The sequence below is a fragment of the Eubalaena glacialis genome, chromosome 2 (genome assembly GCF_028564815.1).
Source record: "Eubalaena glacialis isolate mEubGla1 chromosome 2, mEubGla1.1.hap2.+ XY, whole genome shotgun sequence".
NCBI classification, from domain to species: Eukaryota; Metazoa; Chordata; class Mammalia; order Artiodactyla; family Balaenidae; genus Eubalaena; species Eubalaena glacialis.
In genome coordinates this window covers 156,669,026-156,692,876 of record NC_083717.1, presented here as the reverse complement: position 1 = coordinate 156,692,876, position 23,851 = coordinate 156,669,026, and the positions used below count along the sequence as shown (strand labels likewise).

Genomic DNA, 23,851 nt, shown 5'->3' with positions numbered 1-23,851 from the left:
TTCTTGTTTAATCATGCAATGGACTACTTCTTAACAACAATAAAAAACTTACACACAACAATGTGCAAGAATCTCATAAACATTATACCAAAGGAAATAAGCCACATCTAAAGACTGCATGCTGTGTGTGATTCCATTTATATGAAACCCTAGAACAGGCAAAACAAATCAGAAAAATAGTTGCTTTTAATGGGGAGAAATTACACAGGGAGAGCATGAGAGAATAGTCTGAAGTAAGGAAAATGTTTTATATTTTAACATGAGTATGAGCTACCCAGGTGTATGCCTTCTTCAAAACTACTAGATTTGTACACTTAAGACAGAGGCATGTCACTGTATGTAAATTTCACTTCCAAAGAAAAAAGAACTGTAATTAAATTTTGAAATAGAGAATTTTTCCCAGTTTACCCTTCCCACTCCCCATGGGAGGGAGACTCAAGAGGGAGGAGATATGGGGATATATGTATATGTATAGCTGATTCACTTTGTTATAAAGCAGAAACTAACACACCATTGTAAAGCAATTATATTCCAATAAAGATGTTAAATATAAAATGGAGAATTTTTAAATGTTAGGACAATGGGTTGGAAGTTCCTGTTTAAAGTCGTTGAGGTAAGTTTAGGGCGAAAGAACATGCTACAAATTTTTCAATGAGAAAAATGTCTATTAATCTCATTCCATCAAAAAGTAATCTAGAAAGAAAAATGTGAATATATTAAAAAGGATATACGCTGACAGACAAGCATTTACCTCTCAGATTTGTGTGAAGATAGTCCTTCTAGTCTGAACTGGATCACCTCATCTGACAATTCTGTTGCCAATAATGATGAAAGTGCTGTCAAAGTTTGGAAGAGGAAAACAGTTTGTACATGGAAGGTGGGTTGGTCCAACAAAAGACTGAAGAGCCCTGGCCTCAGGAGCTATTTCCTCCAGAGCCCTTCTCAAATATGCTTCATGTGTTAATTTTCATTTGGAGATGGAAGAGCAATGTACTGCTAACAATCTGTGTATGTCAAAATCTTCTCTTTATTATGCTGAGTAACAGTGAAAAAGGACTTTTACTTAGACCTACAGGTTGTTGATTAGATGAAAACATTTCCTAGATCTAAAAGCTGTTGAATATTTCATGGGAAAAATAAACAATTTATTAGAATCTCCAGTTTCTCAAATAGTGTACTTACTTAGCTGCAATGCTATCTCATGCTTTGGGACTGGCTAGACCACCTCAGAAAGGACATTTTAGCTCTGGGATTCTTAAGCATTTTTTAAAATGTTTCCAGTCCTCATAAATATTTGTTGTGATAATCAGAATTTCATCTTCTCCCCTAGATACAATTCAGCAGATTATTTTTATACTTTGAAGCATCATTGCAAAAATTCACTGTCAGAGTGTCACTTAAGACTAAACAGCACACTACAAAGGCCATGGAGTAATATTTTAACAACTGATCTATTTCTTGACATTACTTCTAGCTGTGCTGCTAATATACATTGCCCTCAAGTCCAAATCAAAAACTGAATCATGAGTAAATATTTGAAATAACCACCAAAATGTGGTACATGGGTCACAATTTTACCCTCTAAATGTGCCACTAGTAAATTTTACTCTCTGAATGTGCTACTAGTAAGTTGAAGACAAGTGTGGGCTGTCCCTGGAAGTTCTCTTTGTTATGTTTTGCATTTTTTTGTTCTGACATAGAACTAGATCTCATTAACAATAACAATAGTGCATTAGATGATATTGAAATTTAACTTTCCGTCATATTCCCATTAAAGTGACATTTCTAGTCAATTCTTTGTTCTTATGAAACATTCAGTTTTTATAAGGATGAGCTTAACTTGAACCATTATAACACTGCTAACATTATAATGCTGCTAATAATTGTAATGGAAACTGCTATAACCTTTTATAATTGTTACATTATAGTTAACATGCTGAACCACAGATAATAAGTAATAAAAATTAGATGGTAGATGTAGCCATTATTTATTATTATTTTGCTTTGGGGGGAATCCATTTTGTAATATACAAAGTTTATCTGAACAGGAACTTGCAATGGCAGTGTACTATGCTATGAGTTTAAAATGCTATCATCTCAAGAACCTTCAGAAATATTGTAAATTCTAGAGGATTCTAAAATATATTTTATTTTTTAATATATGAAAATAAACTTCTTATGATAAAGCATTGTTTATTAGAAGGATACAAAGTAGCGCAGGAGATTTCATGTCAATATTTTAGTCTGGCCCACAGCCTGAAACGTGGCTCCAGAAAGTGCTGGAGGCTGTGAGAGGAAGACGTGAAAACCAGGCTCCACGAAGTCCTAAAACTGACATTCCCTTCACCTGCCGGGAGCTTCAGTGTCTCCCTCGGCCGACTTTGGTTTTCAGCATGAATAAAGGCAGAGTTTTTCTTGTCGGTAATAGAAGAACATTTTCTCCACTTCTTATTTATATACTTTGTTTTGGATGCCAGAAAATGAGTTAAGTAGTATATCCTAGGTTTCAGATGTGAAAGCAGCTTCTGAAGGAAATTACCAGCATGAGGCTTCTTTCCTGTGTAGCAAATCCATATTCTTTTCAATCTGTATTTAAACACATGATATAATAGTCACCTTATGGTAATTCTTTAAATGATTGCAAGCAGCTGGAGTTTTTCAAGTTCTAATGTGCTTAAATATACAATAACTCTGGCAGTGATCAAGCTAAATACGGCAGAAATAAAATAACATAAGAAACTATATTTACCATCATTTCAAAGCTCTAACTAGAATTAGAATGATGGAAGAGAAACTCTAAACTTACTCTTGCAGCTTTCTCTAACTTTGTAGAACAAAACTCTGAACTCTCACCTAAAGGGTAAACCCACCTGAGGTGAGATGCTTTTAATTAGATTGAGCCAGACCCCAGAGTGGGTCAGGAAGGAAAAAAGAGGAAAAATCTTCCTCAGAGCTTTTCTTCTACCACTGTTCTCCTGAATAGGCCTAGAAAATAGTCCAAACTTTCTCCCTGGGACAAAAACATAAAGACATATCTTGTTTTTGAAAATAGTGCATGGTCTTTACATGATTTTCAACTCAATTCAACCCTCTTTGAGTACTGTTCTATGCTAGGTACATATGTTAGGCCCCAAACCTGGGCCCTAAATATGAAAAAGACACAATTCCTGGGCCTAAAGAATTTAGTCCATTATGGGAGACAAACCCTTTAGTACTAACTATAAAGCAAAGTGATGGCGATGTTTGAAAAAAGCAAAAATGCATGTCTATGGTATCCCAAATGACTTCATCAGCCATCATTCATTTAAAGGCTTTTTCCTTTGTCATATTGTTTTTATGTTAATGGGAGGATTTATGAGGCTGTGCTAGAGAAAAAAAAATGTTAAAGGCATACTTATACAGAGCTAGCAATATCTCCTTTGTCAATAACAAATCTAGGTAATTTTAGTTCCTGCTCAATTATGCCAAAGGAAATTGATAGAAAACAGTATAAAACATAGATGTGAATAATACAGAGTAACTCAAGGAGATGGCAATGGAGCGGATATTCAGACTTCAAACGGGACTGCTAACGAAGATGGCTTTGGTTTCTTGCCACTTCCTTTAGAGCTAGAGAGAACGAGATGATTTTACGTATTGGAAGTATAAATTGCTTGTACATAGATTTCCCCTTTTCATCCTCAGATTGGATGAAAGGAAAACTATGCCAACTGAAAGCAGGCTTTAGAATCTCAGACTCCCTGTTATCTTTTGATTTTGTCATGTTTGACTTTCACTAGCCATTGTTCTTCCAAACCCTTGATTCAGGCAATTTTTCTGGACCCTTCTTCTGAAGTATGATATGACCTTTATTTTCCATTTTTTAATGAATTGACTTATCAGGAGTCATTCTAAATTAAGCATAATAACAGTGGAATTCTACATGAAAGACATTCTGGATTTCTGAATGTGCACCAAGAAGAATGTCATTTGAAATAATTAACTAAAAGTAGAATTTCCTATAATAAATCTACCTTGTAGATCAAGTATGAAGACGCTTTTTGCTGGTTTCTGTTTCAACCGTGACTTGCTGCAGACATTTACTCCCTCTGAGGACTCAGTGTCACTGCTTAAGTTAGGACCTTAAATATATAAATATTCTCACAAAAGATAGAAGTCAGTGTCCATATAACACAGATGACACTCTAAATTCAACCTTATCTGGAAATAGGGATTTTTGCAGAAATCATTAGATAAAGTGAAGTCATTCTGGATTAGTGTGGGCCCTAAATCCAATGACTTGTGTCCAAGAAGAGAGGACACACAGAGATTTCCACAGAGGAAGGACACCATGTGAAGACAGAGGCAGAGATTGGAGTGATGCCCTCACAAGCCAAAGAATGCCAATGATTGCTGGCAGAGAAGGCCTGGGAGAGAGGCCTGGAACAAATTCTCCCTCAGAGCCTCCAGAAGAAACCAATCCTACCGACATCTTAATTTTAGACTTCAAGCCTCCAAAACTGTGAGGGAATAAATTTCTGTTGTTTTGAGCCACCCAATTTGTAGTAATTTGTTATGGCAGCCCTATAAAATTAATATGGTTTCCAATTACTTTTATAACCAAAATGCCCCAAGCCTCGTTAACATCTGGGCAGGTAAAGAGTCACACATGTAGTAATAACTCAGATTTAATTGGGACTTGCTCACACTTTCTGATGCGTGATATTCAGGCCCTTTGAAAAGATTTCCCCCTCCTCACAATCAAAACCCTTTATTTCTGGGTATCTCCAGGGAGGGTTTCTCGGGTACGCACAGATGTCTGCCCCAGTAGAGCTTTTCATGGCCCCTGTGGATATCGCTCTTTGCCTGGTACTGTCAATGAAAAACTGAAGAACACGAGGTGCCAAAGTTTCAGGGGGTTCTGTGACACAGGAGGGAGGTAAGCCTCCCTAACCCTTCTGTGTTACATTGAGATAAAGGGGTTCTAAAACATTACTGATTTAGTAAAATAGCTTTTTAAATTTCTAAGTGTGTCTTTCTCTCTCCCTAGAAACTAGGCAAGGGGCTATGAAGAAAACGGGAAATTCAAATAACATCCATCAGACTGAACCTATTGCTGCCTCTCCATCAGTTAAGGAAGTTTTCCTTTCATCCAATCTGAGGATGAAAAGGGGAAATCTATGTACAAGCAATTTATACTTCCAATACGTAAAATCATCTCGTTCTCTCTAGCTCTAAAGGAAGTGGCAAGAAACCAAAGCCATCTTCGTTAGCAGTCCCGTTTGAAGTCTGAATATCCGCTCCATTTCCATCTCCTTGAGTTACTCTGTATTATTCACATCTATGTTTTATACTGTTTTCTATCAATTTCCTTTGGCATAATTGAGCAGGAACTAAAATTACCTAGATTTGTTATTGACAAAGGAGATATTGCTAGCTCTGTATAAGTATGCCTTTAACATTTTTTTTTCTCTAGCACAGCCTCATAAATCCTCCCATTAACATAAAAACAATATGACAAAGGAAAAAGCCTTTAAATGAATGATGGCTGATGAAGTCATTTGGGATACCATAGACATGCATTTTTGCTTTTTTCAAACATCGCCATCACTTTGCTTTATAGTTAGTACTAAAGGGTTTGTCTCCCATAATGGACTAAATTCTTTAGGCCCAGGAATTGTGTCTTTTTCATATTTAGGGCCCAGGTTTGGGGCCTAACATATGTACCTAGCATAGAACAGTACTCAAAGAGGGTTGAATTGAGTTGAAAATCATGTAAAGACCATGCACTATTTTCAAAAACAAGATATGTCTTTATGTTTTTGTCCCAGGGAGAAAGTTTGGACTATTTTCTAGGCCTATTCAGGAGAACAGTGGTAGAAGAAAAGCTCTGAGGAAGATTTTTCCTCTTTTTTCCTTCCTGACCCACTCTGGGGTCTGGCTCAATCTAATTAAAAGCATCTCACCTCAGGTGGGTTTACCCTTTAGGTGAGAGTTCAGAGTTTTGTTCTACAAAGTTAGAGAAAGCTGCAAGAGTAAGTTTAGAGTTTCTCTTCCATCATTCTAATTCTAGTTAGAGCTTTGAAATGATGGTAAATATAGTTTCTTATGTTATTTTATTTCTGCCATATTTAGCTTGATCACTGCCAGAGTTATTGTATATTTAAGCGATTAGAACTTGAAAAACTCCAGCTGCTTGCAATCATTTAAAGAATTACCATAAGGTGACTATTATATCACGTGTTTAAATACAGCAAATAGATCTTGGTTAGTCCACCTGCCAATTCAAGTGTTTCCAAATATTAACTATGGATGAATGACATGAAATCCTCCCTGAATGTCTGGGTGATTCTAGAGTAAATCTAACTTTTCCTTTCCTCAAAAGAAAATGTTGTAGAACTCTATTATTTTCCATGTTTTCTCCTCTCATGAGATTCTGTAGAGGTTCTGATATAATATTGTGACAGGTTTTTTTTCAACCTGCCCCTTTTCTCAGGGCCAGTGGGGGGTGGAAGCTGAGTGAAGAGAAAAAAAGTAGGTCAGCTCTTTCAAAAAAGTAGCAGCCATTAAAAGTAAATATCACCCCAGCTACAAGCTCAGGTGCTGACATTCACTCACATCAGCTGCCCCTCTGCTCCTCCACAGCAAACTTGAGAGCTATTGTTACTGACCAGGGAATATTTCCTGTGTAACAGTCAGTCTTGCTGATTTGTTCTCATATCAGGTACTGCTAGACATGATGGAAAATATGCTAAAGAGATCACAGTTCTGTACTGAATTTTATAATTTTAACACATCCCTCTCAGTGTATAGCAGTTGGGAAGAATGGCCTATACGTGGTCGTGGTGGGTAACTCTGGGATAGGCCGGAAAGTGTAAAGGTGCCCTGGAGGAAGCTCCAAGGCTTTGATCCTTCTTTTCAGTTTCTACAGTATTTGATTCTGACCCCGTCTCTTCTTAATTCCAATCTCTAGGCTCTGTGTAGTAATGACCACCATTTGTTTTGTATTTTTGTTTGTTTGTTTGTTTGTTTGTTTTTTAATTTTATTTATTTATTTATTTATGGCTGTGTTGGGTCTTCGTTTCTGTGTGAGGGCCTTCTCTAGTTGCGGCAAGTGGGGGCCACTCTTCATCGCGGTGCGCGGGCCTCACACTATCGCGGCCTCTCTTGTTGCGGAGCACAGGCTCCAGACGCGCAGGCTCAGCAATTGTGGCTCACGGGCCTAGTCGCTCCACGGCATGTGGGATCTTCCCAGACCAGGGCTCGAACCCGTGTCCCCTGCATTGGCAGGCAGATTCTCAACCACTGCGCCACCAGGGAAGCCCTGTTTGTTTGTTTTAATTGAAATTTTTATCGAGATATTTGAAGATTCATGTGCAGTTATTTTTTCTTTATAGGTTTCTTTTATAATTTATTCTTTAAAAGTTATTTTTTTTCATCTTTATTGGATTATAATTGCTTTACAATGTTGTGTTAGTTTCTACTGTAAAACAAAGTGAATCAGCTATATGTATACATATATCCCCTCCCTCTTGAGCCGCCCTCCCACCCTCCCCATTCTACCCCTCTGTACCATGCAGTCCTCTCTAGGGTTTGAGTCTCATTTCTCCCTAATAGTTCTTCCAAAAGGTCATGGCACATGGGGCTCTCTGTCCACACTTGAAAACAAAGGTTGCCTGAGGGGTTTGGGCACCTATCTTTCATTTCTACCTTTATCCCCATTCTTCATCTTGTTTGTCCCTTGTTTCTGTGTGCCTGAATTCTCACTTTCTCTCTAGCCCCTTGGACTCATTTAAAAGAGCTGTCTCACAGGTTTTCTTTCTTCCCCAGGACCTTCTGTCTTGTACGTCTCCTCTAGGCTCTACAAACTGCAGCTAGGAGACAATGGAACACACAAACTTTAGGCTTTCCTATCGTTCCTCAGACCCAGGTTCCCCTTAATTGGGAGATGGAGAAAAATCAGGATAAAGGGCACCTTGGAAATAAACAGAAGAGAAATTTTTCTATAATTCATTGTTTCCTAAAGATTTAGATTTCTCATCTAATAAGTGTTGTTAATTGGCTAGACAAATCATAAATGAAGAGGACGAAAGTCCCTGCATATTTAATAGTGCTTTATTCCCTGGTCAAGCACTGGATTTTCGCATGGTCGTGGATCCAATGGCTCAACACAGGGATATAATTACTTTCACTGAAGCAAAGTAAGTGATGACAATTAGATAATCAATCTAATCCTCATGACTATTGTTATGATTGTATTTACTTACTAAGAGCTGCCTAAAGAGGGTAGTTTATTGAAATAATAGCATAAATGATGAAAGGTAGTGAAGATCAAAGCAAAGGTTAATTTTCTATTGAAATGTGCCTGGTGCATAAACCAACATACAAGATTCTTCTTCTTCCTTGTTGAGCAAGTTGATTTTACCATACCACTGTAGAAGTCATCACATTTCAAGTGGATTAGATTTTTTTTCTTGTGGTTTGTCTTCCAAGTTCTGCTTCTCTGTGGACAATGCTAGACATCAGCTTACTGTTGGACATTAGCTTTGGCAAATGTCATGGGAGAAAACTTAAGTTAGGAGACCCAGATTCTATCCTACATCTCCCTACATTGGCTCTGTACTGGGTCAGCTTAGCTAAGTTAAACCATGTTTTTTAGAGCTCCTCTGCATGATTCTGGGTTTGCATGGTCCATAGGAGATATTGTGTACAAGATTTGGTAGATGGAAATGAGGCAGCTCTGAAGGTTGGTGCAGGGCACCAGGCAATTTGGCTTATGCACAAGTGCATGTGCAACTATGTAGTGAAGATGCCAGCTTGTCCTATATACCCATGGCATTGAGGTTGGATATGGTAAGACATAGACATGAGTTCCAGTTTGTTTTCACAAGTTCCAGTTGCCATTCTTTGTCTCCTTCTATTTTTGCAAGTTCCAGTTTGTCCTCGCTCTCATTCACATCCAGTTTTCCAACTGCCCCTCTGGCTAACCTCTAGTGACTTGAGGTTCAACATTAGACACAGAAATAATAGGCTGCTCCAACAACTCCCATAATTGTATGATGTCCAACCCCTAAAATAAATTATTCATTCTATATCACTTGTAGCAGTTCTGTTGCTATGATATAACCCTGACTGGTATATTCTCTAATTAGGTAAATTTAGGTACGCTTTAATTTCTAAAATTAGGATACATACTTGGTTTATATTTATCCTAATTCCTTTGTGAGAATCAACAGAGAAATCTCATATGAAAAAAACTGAAGAGTATTTGGCATACAAATGAAAGGTATATATGTGTGTGTGAACAGACACAGGTATACATTTTTACATACTAATTGGTATATTGTCAGTGAGTTTTGCTTTATCTAGGAATAAAATAATTATTAATTTAATTAAAGCTTTTAAAGTTTCAAATTAATTTTAAGACTTCCAAACAAGTGCCCCAGGCAATTTACTTGACACATGCAAATAATATTGAAGATAATTATGGAAGATAATGAAATGCTATAGAGATGTCTGGAAGTGCAAAATATTATTCAATTAAAAGATTTTTTTTCTTTTTATATCAAATTTGACTCTGCAAACTAATTGCATTCAGGTTTTGATTTCTGACATTAAAAGACAGCCAGTGTTCCTGAATTTTCCTTCCAAGACTTTCTGGAAGACAGTCAAAATCCATTTTGTCTGATCTCTCATCTGTCCTGAATGGAAGAGATGAGATCTTTGTAATTGTTTAAAGTCAGAATGAGCACATATGGAAGGTTCTCTCTGCATGGAACATGATTTATACTACATAATGTTTGTTGAATAAATAAATGGATGAATGAACCAATCAATCAATGAGAACATGGTCTGCACATACTGATGCCCTCTTACATTGCAGAATAAGGAAAAGCACCTAACTTCTGATGGATTCCTTCCTCATTTTCTAGGTAGAAGCTTCGCCTGTTTCCACAGACTTGCTTTAGTTAACCTGGTCAGAGGGTAAAAACTAAAGACAACTATGCCAAGTGGTACTCCAGTTAACAATATAGGCCATAAGGCTAAGAGAAGTTGATAGTAGCAATGTATTTTCTTTTTGGTTTATCCTTTATGTAATTAATTACACCTACTAAGATTCATTGTTGGCTTCTGTTTGATCATATAAAATACTGAGATGAGAGGCCAGGCTCTACAACCTCGTACATATGACGAGCTGATGAATTTCATGAGTATGAGTTAAGAGTATTTTAGAGTCAGGTAACTTTTGAATGAAAAAGATAAAGATCTTCCAAAATGCCAATTCCTCTCACTCTAACTACCTGGATTTTAAAAATTTTATATTATGAGAAAGTCAGAGTCATGGAAGAATTTAGTCACCCCTTAATTAAACACGTAGGTAGATCCAGTTCTGGCCAATCACATGAGATTGTCAACTGGAAATGAAAGTGTGTGCTCTTGTTAAACGAGTAAAATTAAAGGCCAGGTAGATTGAGATAGATTAAGTACCTCCACTTTAAATCCATACTCTATGCTCCTGTTGTGATACCATGATGGCTGTGAGGGATGATGAGTAGTGAAATTAACTTGCAATGTACACGTAACCCAAGAGTTTTACATAATGACATAATATTTAAAGACTGTTCCTAAGGAATGAGCAGTACTTCAACTATTTAAGGGTTTTATTTTCATGTAAGACTGAAACTCCAATCAGCTTTTCAAATAAAAATGACTGGAGGAAAAAACCCCAAATTTTGTCTTAAGGACCTAGTGTTGTGAAAAACATTTTTATTTGCACCTTGATGTTTTCTATTCCCTTAGGCAGAAATAAGATCAAGATTATGGAAATTGAATAGTCATCAGGATTGCACTATAGCCTGTTAATATTAAGCAGCCAAAATGTCCTCTTTCACCTGTTATAATGACTGCATTACTCCAATGAGATATTTGTGCTAAGTGATAGATATAATGAAATCTTCAATTTCAGGTCCTTTATGGGGGCAAAGAAGTTAACTGTATAATGGAAAAACTCTTTAGAGCAGAAGGTCATGTTTTTCACTCAAAGGTCATACCATTTAGCGTAATTGATTTAAAATATCTCTTGTTTTAATTGGCAATGGTCAGAAAAGGGGAATAACTGAGCAGAACAGAGAGAAGCCTTCATCTATAGGGAAGCTAGATTATTAGAATTCGAGTCATTGTTTTAGAAGGGCAGAAAGGACAAAAACAAGATGGTTAAGACACCCTAGTGCCATGTTATTTGGTGCTTAAAAGTCCATGATTTAGCTATTCAAATTAATTCTATGGTACTTTCATCCCAAGATGAGAATTGTATTCCTGAAAAATTTGCGTAGGAGACTTAGACTTTGTGGTTAAGAAACAAGACCTTGTTTAACAAGCATGATTAAAATAAGCCAAATTCATCATGGCAGTTTTAAAATATAGCCCCCAATTCATTGAGAAGTGGGGTGTATATTTCCCCCTCCCCTTGAATTTGGGAGAATTTGTGACTACAAGAGAAATGATGGTAAGTGACTTTTTGAGCTAGGTCACAAAAGGAAATAAGACTACTGTCTCACTCACTGGAGTACTTGTACAAGAGCCCTGAGGTTGCCATGCTGTAGAAGTCCATAGAGCCCATGCAAAATCACAGGGACAAGCCTGAGACTGAGTGAGAGAGCCCTAGCAGGTGCCAGCTGTTCCAGCCCTCTTCTCTGCCAGCTCCAGCTACCATCCAAGTGCAACCTCATGAAAGACACCAAGGCAGAACATACTGCCATGCTCTTTAGGAATTCTTGACCTGCAGAAATTGTGAGACATAACAAAAATGATTGCTATGTTAAGCCATTAAGTTTTGAGTTAATTTTTCATGCAGTAACAGAGAAAAAGAACATAATTTAGTATCTGGAATTGGACTGTATCTATAACACAAACCTAAAACAGCTGACATTGGCTTTGGACTCCAGTGATGAGCAGGAGTTGAGTGGACTTGAGGAGTCCATAAATAGAAGCTAGATAGGCCTCAAGGAGATTGTTAGTGAGGACTTAAAGGAAATTAAGAAAAATGTTATTTGAAGCTGGAGGAAAGGAGATTCATTTCATGTAGTGCAGAATGTTTTGCAAAACTCTTAATTATGGAAATATTAAAAATAGAAAATGTACCTCATGAACTGATAGATCTAGCTAAGATTTTTGTGCAGAATATTGGAAGTATAAGCTCTTTTAGCCATGTATGATAAGTTATAGTTATAAACAGATGAACCACAAAAAGGAATTACTCATTTTTCAAGCATAATTTGGAAGAAATATAAAGGATCCAGGGCTTTCTGAGTGTTAAGATAAGATCATTTCTCAGTGCCAGTCTCTCCAGATGGCAAAAATAAAATAATATAACGTTTAAATTAAGAAATAGCTTCAGGACAAAGACTAAATCCTGGGTGGGCCTATAAGATTCCTTGTTAAGACCTCAGAAAAATTTAACTGTGTCACATAAATCCTTTCAAACAGAAAAAAAAGCCTTCGAAAGATTTTAAGGGCATCTCTGGCAGACTACACCCCCTCACTGGTAAACAATAGGTCCCTAAGAATCTTAGGAGTGTTTTCCCATAGAAGCCTTGCAGGGAACTCAAGGTAGAAAAGTGTTTATCTTGAAAAGATTTGTGGGTTTGATCTCTGTCTAAAAGAATCAGTTATAAATTGCTACACAGAAAGCCCATATCATTTTTAATGTAATTGTGTTAGTGTGGACAGAATGGGACAAAGGCAACACAAAATGCAAAAGAGCATTTGGATCTTTGAGTCTCTACAGGCAGGAGACAGTCTGAGAAAAATGACTCAGTTGCATACACAGCCTCCTTTTTATGGGAAAGGAAGGATAACTCAAGTGGAAGAACAACGATCCAATAAGATGGAACCAAGAACTCTGAAGAATCAGTCCCAGGTTGCAGAACTGGCTCCTAATCAAGGAACTGCAAACATGTGTCTGACTGGGCTTCAAAATTGCTGTGTATCAGTGAACTTTGGGCCTCCCATTTCCACCTCCCCTTTCCTTTTGAATAGTTGTTCCTATAGCACTTATCCTATGCCTACCCCACCAGTGTATATTGGATGTGTAGGAGGAAAATAACTTTTCATTTTAATTCACACATCTTAAGATTGAGAGAAACCACACCTGAGGGGATGCATCCAAGGAAACTAATCCAGGGGCCCTCGTGCCATTCTGTAATGAGGTCTTGGGCCTCAGCCCTGAGCCTGAGGCTGCAATGAGATCAAACTTGTGGAGGCTATCAGGAGAGAGTGACTGTATTTTGAATGTGGGAATAATGCAAATAATTTTGGACCAAAGTGAAAATTGTGGAGGTTTAAGAATATGACCCCATATTATTTGGCACTCCATTATTGCAAAATAATGGCTATATTCCCTGTGTTGTACAATATATCCTAGTAGCTTATCTATTTTATACATAGTAGTTTATACCTCTTAATCCCCTAATCCTAACTTGCCCCTTCCCCCTTCCCTCACCCCACTGGTAACCACTAGTTTGTTCTCTATATCTGTGAGTCTGTTTCTTTTTGGTTATACTCACTACTTTGTTTCATTTTTTGGATTTCACATATAAGTGATATCATACAGTATTTGTCTTTCCCTGTCTGACTTATTTTACTTAGCAAAATACCCCCCAAGTCCATCCATGTTCTGGCAAATGGCAAAATTTCATTCCTTTCATGGCTGAGTAGTATTTTATCATGTGTGTGTGTTGGGGGGACATCTTCTTTATCCAATCATCTGTTGATGGGCACTTAGGTTGCTTCCATATCTTGTCAATTGTAAATAATACTACTATGAACATTGGGGTGCATGTATCTATTTGAATTAGTGTTTTTGAGGTTTATTGGGTATATACCCAGGAGAGGAATTGCTGAGTCATATGGTAGTTCTACTTTTAGTTTTTTGAGAAACCACCATACTGTTTTTCATAGTGGCTGCACTTCCCACCAACCGTGTACTAGGGTTTCCTCTTTTCCATATACTCACCAACATTTGTTATTTGTATTCTTGTTGATCATAGCCATTCTGACAGGTGTGAGTTGATATCTCATTGTGGTATTAATTTGCATTTCTCTGATCATTAACAGTGTTGAGCATCTTTTCATGTGCCTGTTGTCCATCTGTATGTCTTACTTGGGAAAATGTCTATTTAGGTCTCTGTGCATTTCTTTATTTTTTTAAGATTTTTTTTGATGTGGACTATTCTTAAAGTTTTTATTGAATTTGTTACAGTATTGCTTCTGTGTTATGTTTTGGTTTTTTGGCCACGAGGCATGTGGAATCTTAGCTCCCCAAATAGGGATTGAACCTGCACCCCCTGCATTGGAAGGTGAAGTCTTATACATTGGACTGCAAGGAAGTCCCCCCATTCTTAATCAGGTTTTTTTTTGGTGTGTATTGAGTCGTATTAGCTGTTTAGATAGTTTGGCTATTAACCCCTTATCAGTAATATCATTTGCAAATATTTTCTCCCATTCAGTAGGTTGTCTTTTCATTTTGTTGATGGTGTCCTTTGATGCACAAAAGCTTTTAAGTTTAATCAGATCCCATTTGTTTATTTTTGCTTTTATTTCCTTTGCTTTAGGAGACAGGTCCAAAAACTATTGCTATAATTTTTGTCAGAGTGTTCTGCCTATGTTTCCTTTTAGGAGTTTTATTGTTTCTGCTTTTATATTTAGATCTTTAATCCATTTTGAGTTTATTTTTGTATATGGTGTTAGAGAATGATCTAATCTCATTCTTTTACATGTATCTGTCCAGTTTTCCCAGCACTGCTTATTGAAGAGACTTTCTTTTCTCCATTGTATATTCTTGCCTCTTTTGACATAGTTTAATTGACCATAAGTGCATGGGTTTATTTCTGGGTTGTCTCTTCTTTTCCAGTGATCTATGTGTCTGTTTTTGAGTTAGTACCATGCTGTTTTGATTACTGTAGCTTTGTAGTACAGTCTGAAGTCAAGGAGCATGATTCCTCTAGCTCTGTTCTTCTTTCTCAATATTGTTTTGGCTATTTGAGGTCTTTTGTGTTTCCATACAAATTTTTAAATTAGTTTTCCTAGTTCTGTGAAAAATGCCCTTGGTATTTTGATAGGGATAATAAGAGCTCATTTAATTAAGAGACTACCAATTATATTGTACATATCTTAAATTAGAAATGCTAATTATTATCCAATTATTTTTATTTATCATACATTGCTCACTAAAACTGTTTCAATGTGATTCTGTAAAGCCTTTTTGTATCTTTGTAGAAATATACACATCATAGGTATATTTTTAAAATTTGTTATTAATATTTTTTATTGGAGTATAGTTGATTTACAAGGTTGTGTTAGTTTCTGCTATACAGCAAAGTGAGTCAGTTATACATACACATATATCCACTCTTTTTTAGATTCTATTTCCATATCGGTCATTACATAGATATATTTTAATGTATGTAGTTCTCCATGCAAATACTTAGCACATTTCTTTCTGACTTCCTCATTTGGATACCTTAATGACTGACTCAGGTTACAGGTCTCAGAGATAGTAATTTAGAGGTTGTTAATGGAAAAGCCATTAAAATATTTACAAGTTGTATCCCAATAGAAATGTTCTGAATTTCAAGTATACTAGAACTGAAATCCTGGGAAATGAGAGATAGTCATACAGAAGTTTGTTTGTTGCATGAGCTAGACTTTTGCCAAAGAGAAATCCAAAGTTACAAAGGGATTGATGGATCATGTCTAATAAAGTTTCAAAAGTTTATCTCTATAAATTGTGAAAACTAGGATCCCTAAACCTCAATAGCGTTGAACAGCCCATATCTATCCACCTTTTCCCCTGAGCAAAAGAGGGGATAGATATGAGATGGCTGTCTCAGAGGCATGCAGGGATGAAAGGAGATGCAGCTCTGGAGGGGTTGTGGGGTGGCTAAACTCTCCCTGGAGAAGTGGGATATATATGCTTTCAGGCTAATATGGTACAGTAAATGTGTTTCTTAAAATGTATCTGCCCCATTTTGAAATGGTGTGATAGCAGGTGATGTTGGTCTGTCTCCCTGAGGGACAAATGGGAAGAGGCAAGAGAAAAACACTCCTGATGGTGCTACTTCATCAGGGACTCTAAAGAGTCAGTGTGTGGAATGTAACAGAAAAGTGTCAGCATAGCAGTGAGAAGAGTAATGTGGTTGGTGGGTGCAGTCCAGAGAACTAGGGTAAGTGTGATGTTTGTGAGGTTAGCATGAAGCTGTGGGAAAAAGGAGGATTTCTGAAATCCTTCCCACCTCAGCAGAAAGAGTATCTGGAGTGGGATGAGAGGAGGAGGAGGAAAAAAACAAGTTGCTAAAGAATAGGGAATACTTATATCCCCCTGACTTTCTTGTTGGTTTAGGAAACTCTATGACACTAACACATAGAGAAAATAAGTGCTTTTCCTTCTTCCTGTCTTAACTGAACTAGAGGAATGGATAGAAAATCCACAGGAAAAACAAAGGGAAAAGCTTGGGAAACCATCCACCAAGATCACGAGTCCTTTAACATCAAAATTCACAGTTATCCCTTACCGATGTAACTGAAAGTTAGTGAGGAGACTTGCTTTCCTGTTTGATGAGTAGTTATTTTAAGTTCCCCTTATTCTTTTTTTCTATTATTCTACTGTGCCTTAGATGTATATAGCAATTTATGTCCACAGAGCTCAAAATATTATACGAGTTATCTCATTTATCTTCAATCCCTGGAATTTTATACCCATGTGAAATTTTCCTAGTCGGATTCTATAAATTCAAAGGTATAAATTTGGGTACATTTTACCCAAGGGGCTTTTAGATGTTGAGATCTGTCAGGGGCTATTTTTAGACTAGAGGGAATGCAACATTTCTAAAAATAAGGATTCCATCGACTAGAGCCCTGTGCATTGCTGAAAGCAGCCTTTTGAGCAGAATCATCAGCAGGAATTCGATAATCCGCTGACCCTCTCTCTTGGGAGTTGGCAAGTGAGGCAGGTGGCTCCAAAGTTAAAGGCATATTCTGCCCTATATTTTTGTACTGATGGTACAAAGAAATGGATATATCAATTTTAAGATGGCCTCTAAAGCTAGCTATATACTACAATTGGATTCCAATTAGCAAGAAGGAAGCTAAATATGTTAGAAAGAGTTTGGACCTTCATGAGAATCCATGCTTTAACTCTTACCAGCCCTTTTTAAAAAGAGGCAGAAGTAGGAAATCATGCATCTTAGAGTTATGCCAAGGGACCTGAATTGCTAGAGCACAGGGCAAATGTGGTGAGGATGAGTGGCAATTGAAGACGGAGAGGTAGGCTGTGGCCAGACAATATATGGCGTGATGAATATTCTGGATTTTATTCTGAAACAAGGGAAGTTAGTGGAGCGTTTTCAGCCAGGAAGTTCTGGTCTACCCATTGGAAACAGAGACTAGAGTAATCCTGAGAAACAGCTAAGAGACATTTCTGCCCAGCCCCACGTACATCCTTACATTTCTCCAAGCAAAACACACATAAACATCCTGCCTCTATCTATTAAGTCTCTTGGCTAAATAGATTCTGTTCATAAATTTTTTCATTAATGTGCTTTTGAATTCCCTCATTTCCCAGCTTTCCCTTCTTTGAATAAAAGTTAACCTTTGGGCCTCAGCATGCATGTTGGCTCCCTCTGCTGTGGGCCAACTTAGCACCAGGCTCTCCTCGGGGCATCTCACTGCATGGTAGAACCTGATGCCCCACCACCACCTGTGTCCCTGCCAACTACGGTCCAGCTGTATGATTAGACCACAGCCTTTAAAGAGTATTCCTTTCTTGGCCACATTTATGGAGTTTCTGACGGCCAGTGGAGATTCTTCCAGGCACAGCATGGCCTCTCTGGAGACAAGTGAAATATAGAAATTCATCACTATTTCACCAAGAAACCCCCATAAGAGCATTTAACCTGGACACAGAGTGTTGAATTGAAATCTGCAGAATATTTGCAATGAGTTCTGACCTAGATGGGATAAAACTCAGTGTGCTTCCTATCCACTGCCTCAGTATTACTGGATTGAAAGACTGCTACTTCTTGTTAGGAAATTCACTTCATTTCCTATTACTTCCAGCTTCACACTCAAAGCACTGAGAATTTCAAGTGGAGTATATTAAAATAGAACAGTTTCTTTATGTCATTTCTGTATTCAATTGAAAAAAATTTTTTTCATAACCTTATTGGATGTTTTTAACTAAATTAACATAGCTTGAATAAACCTTCCAGATCTTGTGGAAGTCTCATAAAAGAACATGAGATTTCCTATTACATTCAGTCTAACCAATGCAACCTTAAACATTTTATGGAGAAATTTAAGAAGTAAGGAGTTATCACAACAGGATAGCACTGCCCTTGTGAAGGAAGAAGGCATCCATGTTCACAAGTGGCCTTTTGATGATGGTGTCCCGCCATCCAGCTAGATTGTTGATGACTGGTTAAGTCTTGTAAAAAATTAAGTTTTGTGAAAAGCATGGTTGTTGTGTTGCTACTGAGTTGCAGGTCTTAGCAGAGCTACAGTGTTTGTCGTCCTGGTATTAACAGAAGGTGGAATGAAATATGAAGATGCAGTGCAGTTCATAAGACAAAAGTAGTGTGCAGCTTTTAACAGCAAGGAACTTTTGTATATGAAGAAATATTATGCTAAAATATGGATGTGCTTCAAAACTCCAATGACCTTAGAAACAACTATTCTAGTCAACAAAACCAGGATGCCTGATGCTGTTACCTTAGAAGTGGAACTTGAGACAGGTCCTAATTTGCCGTTCATACTAGCCAACATGGTGGCTTAGTGAGCAAGTCTAATGAAGCTTCCATAGCAGGCTGAAAAGTAGTTTTACCAGATCACAAGCTTGGCATAATTATAATCTCTATGTTTCAATTACAGTCAACCTATTTGGATGCTTAATGAAAGATTCTCATTGTTCAGCATTTAAAATGTACTTATTTTTTGTACCAAATGGAATGTTCCTTTCCTGAAATCATGCAGAATTATGTTGTCTTTAAATTGATTCTTATCCAGAATCTTATCAAAGTATAAAACAATTAGGGATATCAGGTGTCAAAATATCCAACACAATACTTGTATATTTTTAGTATCATGCAAAACTGAAATCCCAGGAACTATGAACATTCTAGTACTTATGTGGTTCATTTCTTCAGTCATTTCAAACACTGAAAGTAGGGCCTATATGGTTATTTGCCTGCTCAATTTATGTTTACATCTCTCGTATTTGTACCAGTCCACCTCAGGTTTGTACAACCATTGGTATTTACTGAATTTTTACCAAATCTTATGTTGATTATTTAACACCTTCATATGCATCTCCTTTTATGTTCTTTTTTATATATATATAAATTTCTTTCTTTCTTTCTTGATTTGTTTTTGACTGCATTGGATCTTTCGTGCTCTGCGCAGGCTTTCTCTAGTTGTAGTGAGCGGGAGCTACTCTTCGTTGTGGTGCGCGGGCTTCTCATTGCGGTGGCTTCTCTTTGTTGCAGAGCACGGGCTCTAGGTGTGCGGGCTTCAGTAGTTGTGGCAGGCAGGCTCAGTAGTTGTGGCACACAGGCTTAGTTGCTCCGCGGCATGTGGGATCTTCCTGGACCAGGGATTGAACCCGTGTCCCCTGCCTTGGCAGGCGGATTCTTAACCACTGTACCACCAGGGAAGTCCTCCTTTTATGTTCTTATGGAAAATCTCCATTTTGAAAATCTACATTGTACAGAAGCACATGTTTTTAATGACTTCAGACAAAAAAACCTTACAACCTATCTTTGTACTTTATGGCACAACTTAACAGGGAGGGTCTGAAAAAATCAGTGGGAGGGGATATTAAATATTTTTCATAAAATGTTGCCTTTGTCTTGTATAGAACATATAGGATATATCCTTTAATTTAGTGAATATTTTTAAAAGGTAGGATGCTTTATCATGCTTAAAATAATTTTCAATTATCAAATTTCTGAAATTCTTATAATTTTCTTATGAACATTGGAAGTTGCTCACCAACTATTATTCTTTGAAGTGTTACTTTTTTCCCTTCTCTTCCCAACCTCTCTTGCAAAAAAAAGTGGGTTTCTGCTAATGAATTGAGTAGACATCTAATAATTTATATGTATTTTGCATTGTGCAACCAAATATTTGCATACTTGGTCATTGTTTTTTTTTGTTGTTAACTGATAAAATTATGGTGCATATTAATGTTATTTCAACCATATATTTATACTGTCTGGGAAAGTGTGGTTAGAGTTCTGTGGAAGATATCATTTGTCAGTGTTCACCAGCTTGTAAAAACCCTAGTGTAAGAGCTGAAACATCTAAATAAATAATAACATGCAAAATATAAAATAAAATAAAATGTAAAGAGAGCTACTCTTTGCACCTTATTACAGTGAAGCACCCAAGTTTATTCAAGAATTTTATTTTAACCTCCCATCCAGGGCTTGACCCCCATGGACATGTCCTCTCTAAGGCAAATGTTTTTGATCTCCTTTTTCCTATTACAACTTCCTATCATGTCTCTTATACTCTAAATGCTCAGCTCTCTTATACTGATGGAATAATCCTTTCTAAGGTTTCAAATTCTTGTTTTCTTTCTGTGTTTCCTTTTAGATAGTTTCTCTTGTTATGTCTTCAAGTTCACTAATTTTTTTTTCTGTAATGTCTAATCTGTTTTTAATCCACCCCGTGTACTTTTCATTATGTGCATTGTAGTTTTCATCTATACAAATTTGATTTGCAACTTCTTCCATGCCTCAATATCTAGAATGCAGTTAAAATAACTGTTTTAATATCTTTATCTGCTAATTTTAGTAATTATATTGGTTCTGGATCTGTTTTGTCATTTTTCTCCTCATTATTGGTATTTATATGTTTTTTCCCATGCCTGGTATTTTTGATTGGATATCATTTATTGTGAATTTTGCCTCAGTGGGTATTGCATATTTCTGTGTTCCTATAAGTTTTCTTGAGCTTTGTTTTGGAATGCAGTTAATTTATTGGTAACACTTTGATTGTTTTAGGTTCTCTTTTTAAGACTTATTAGGTTGCAACCACAGCATTGTTTAGTCTAGGGCTAACTAGTCCCCAATACTGAAGCAAGATGCTTCTGACTCCTTTACATAATACTCTGTGAAGTGAGATATTTTCCAACCTGGAAGATGGGAACAGGCATTATTCATGGTCCTATATGAGTGACACATTCTGTTCCCTCTAATTCTTTCAGTTAGCTCTTTTCCCAGCCTCAGGTAATTCCCTCCCATGCATATTTTAATTAAGACTCTAGGTTGATAAAACTGAAGACTGACCTTATGCAGATTTTTGGAGTTCTTTCTCTGTGCTGCTCTCCCTTTTTGTTCATTTTTGTGAACTGTAGTTTCTTTAGTTTCCTGGATTCTCAGTTCCATTTCAATTCGAGTTCTGTAGGTAAAGTGACCAACTGTCCTAGTTATCCCAGAATTTGGGTGGAAGGGGATCATGGGATGCAGAACTTTCACGTTTAAAATTGGGAAAATCTTAGGCAAATTGGAACAAGTTGGTCACCCTCTGCCCTGTTTTCGCCCCTGTGGTGTTACAGCCTGGAAACTCTCTCAAAATAATAAAATGGAGAACCTATAGGATAACATCTTTGTTCCAGTGTCTTGGGGGTCACCATCCTGCATTGCCTGAAATCCAGGGTCTTAAAAACCATTGTCCCATATTTTGTCTGTTTATTTTTTTCTCCTTTGATTGTTTCAAATGGGATGGTAAATCTTCCATTTTGGCTGGAACTGAAACTCGTTCTCTCTTGATTTCTGTCTATCAGGTTTTCTTCACCATCTCTCCCCTGAAAGTGCCCTAATTAGAAGTCACCAATGGGCTGGGTGCTGCAAAAGTCCAATGATCAGTTTTCAGGTTCATTTTACTCAACCAATCGGCTGTAGTTAACACTCGATTACTAATTTTCTTTGAAACAACTTTTTCAGTTCGCTACCAGGATAAAATTATCTTGGTTTTCCTTTAACAAGTTACTCCTTCTTAGTCTCCTTTGCTGAATCATCCTTATGTCCCCAACCTCTAAATGTTATAGTGCCCTGGGCCTTAGTCCTAGGACATCTCCCTGTTTCCCTCTACATTCATTCCCCAGGTGAGCTCATCAAGTCTCAAAGTTTTATATATCTTTAAACACAAACTCCTAATTTATATCTCTAGCTTTCCAAAATTGTGTACTTAAGTGCCTACTCAAAATTTACACACAGAGGGACGTCCCTGGTGGTGCAGTGGTTAAGAATCAGCCTGTCAATGCAGGGGACGTGGGTTCAAGCCCTGGTCTGGGAAGATCCCACATGCCGCAGAGCAACTAAGCCCATGCGCCAAACCTATTAAACCTGCACTCTGGAGCTCATGTGCCACAACTACTGAAGCCTGCGTACCTAGAGCCCGTGCTCCACAACAAGAGAAGTCACTGCAATGAGAAACCTGTGCACCGCAGTGAAGAGTAGCCTCTGCTCGCCACAACTAGAGAAAACCTGCACTCAGCAATGAAGACCCAACACAGCCAAAAATAAATAAATAAATAAATAAATAAATTTTTAAAAAGAAGGAAATGGTGACAGAGGACATAAGTGCCTTTAAAAAATAATTTACACATGGAGAAGTTATCTCAAACTTAATATTTCCAAAACTGAACTCTTAATTCCCCCCAGTCCCTGAACCTGTTACTTTCAGATCCATCTTATTCTTAGTAAATGGCAACTCTGTTCTTCTGATTGCTTAGGCCAAAGTCTTGGCATCATCTTTGACTACTTTTTCACACTTCTAATCCATCAGCAAATCTAGGCAGTTTTGTCTTCTCACTATCTTTACCTGCTTACATCCTATCCAAGTCATCATCATCTCTCACTTGCATTATTGCAAGAGCCCCTAGCTAGTCTCTCTGCTCACACACCTGTGTGTATTTTTCATGTGGCTTCCAAATTATTAATTTCAAATTGTGAACTGAATTGTGTTACTCCTCTGCTTAAAATGCTGCAGTGCCTTCCATATCACTCATATTAAGACATAGTCTTTACTTTGACCTTCATGGGACTTTATGCCCTAACCAAATATTATAAGGACAACCACCCTTCCTTTTTCTCTACTCCATCTACAATGACCTCTATATTTTCTTCAAATATGTAAAGCATATTCCTGCCTTCAGATCTTTGACCACCGTAACTCACTCTTCCTGGAGTGCCTCCCCTGAGATGGGTGACTCACTCCATTATTTCCTCCAGATCTTGGCTCAAATGTCACCTTATCAGAGGGTCTTCCCTGACCATCTAATATGAAAGCACATTCTCCAACACAGTCCCCACCATCTCCCTTAATTATTTTCTTATATTTTTCTTCATAGTACATAGTACTGTCTGACATGCTTCTTGCACTGGGTTATTCCAAGAGAACAGGGATGTTGTTTGCAGAGACATGCCTAGTACCGGCACACAGTGGATACTCAATAGGTATATGTTAGGTGAATAAATGAGTGAGTGAAACTCTGTAGTTATGGACATTTCTTATTTAGGACATTAAACAACATAGCTGATTTAAAGTGAGCACTGATTACCAGGTAACTTTTCAGATTGAATGTAGCAGCATTCTTCTGAGGCTCTCTCAAGTATGCTTGTAAGATATCAGTTAGTTAAGCCTTATATGTATATGTCTTTTTTTTTTATTGGAACATCATAGGATATAAATCAATTCAAAGAATCATCATACATAAGGACTTTCTTCTCATAATTTTAAGGAAAGGAAAAATCTTCCTTCAGCTGAATAAAGTTTGAACTTTAAGTTTCCAGGGGGTGAAAAAGATATTATT

The 23,851-nt window shown here is 37.2% G+C and overlaps 1 pseudogene; it reads left to right on the top strand.

Moving 5' to 3' along the window:
• Positions 1–580: 580 nt before the first annotated feature.
• Positions 581–18,735, top strand: LOC133085780 (protein tyrosine phosphatase type IVA 1-like; annotated as a pseudogene).
• The last annotated feature ends 5,116 nt before the right edge of the window (positions 18,736–23,851 follow it).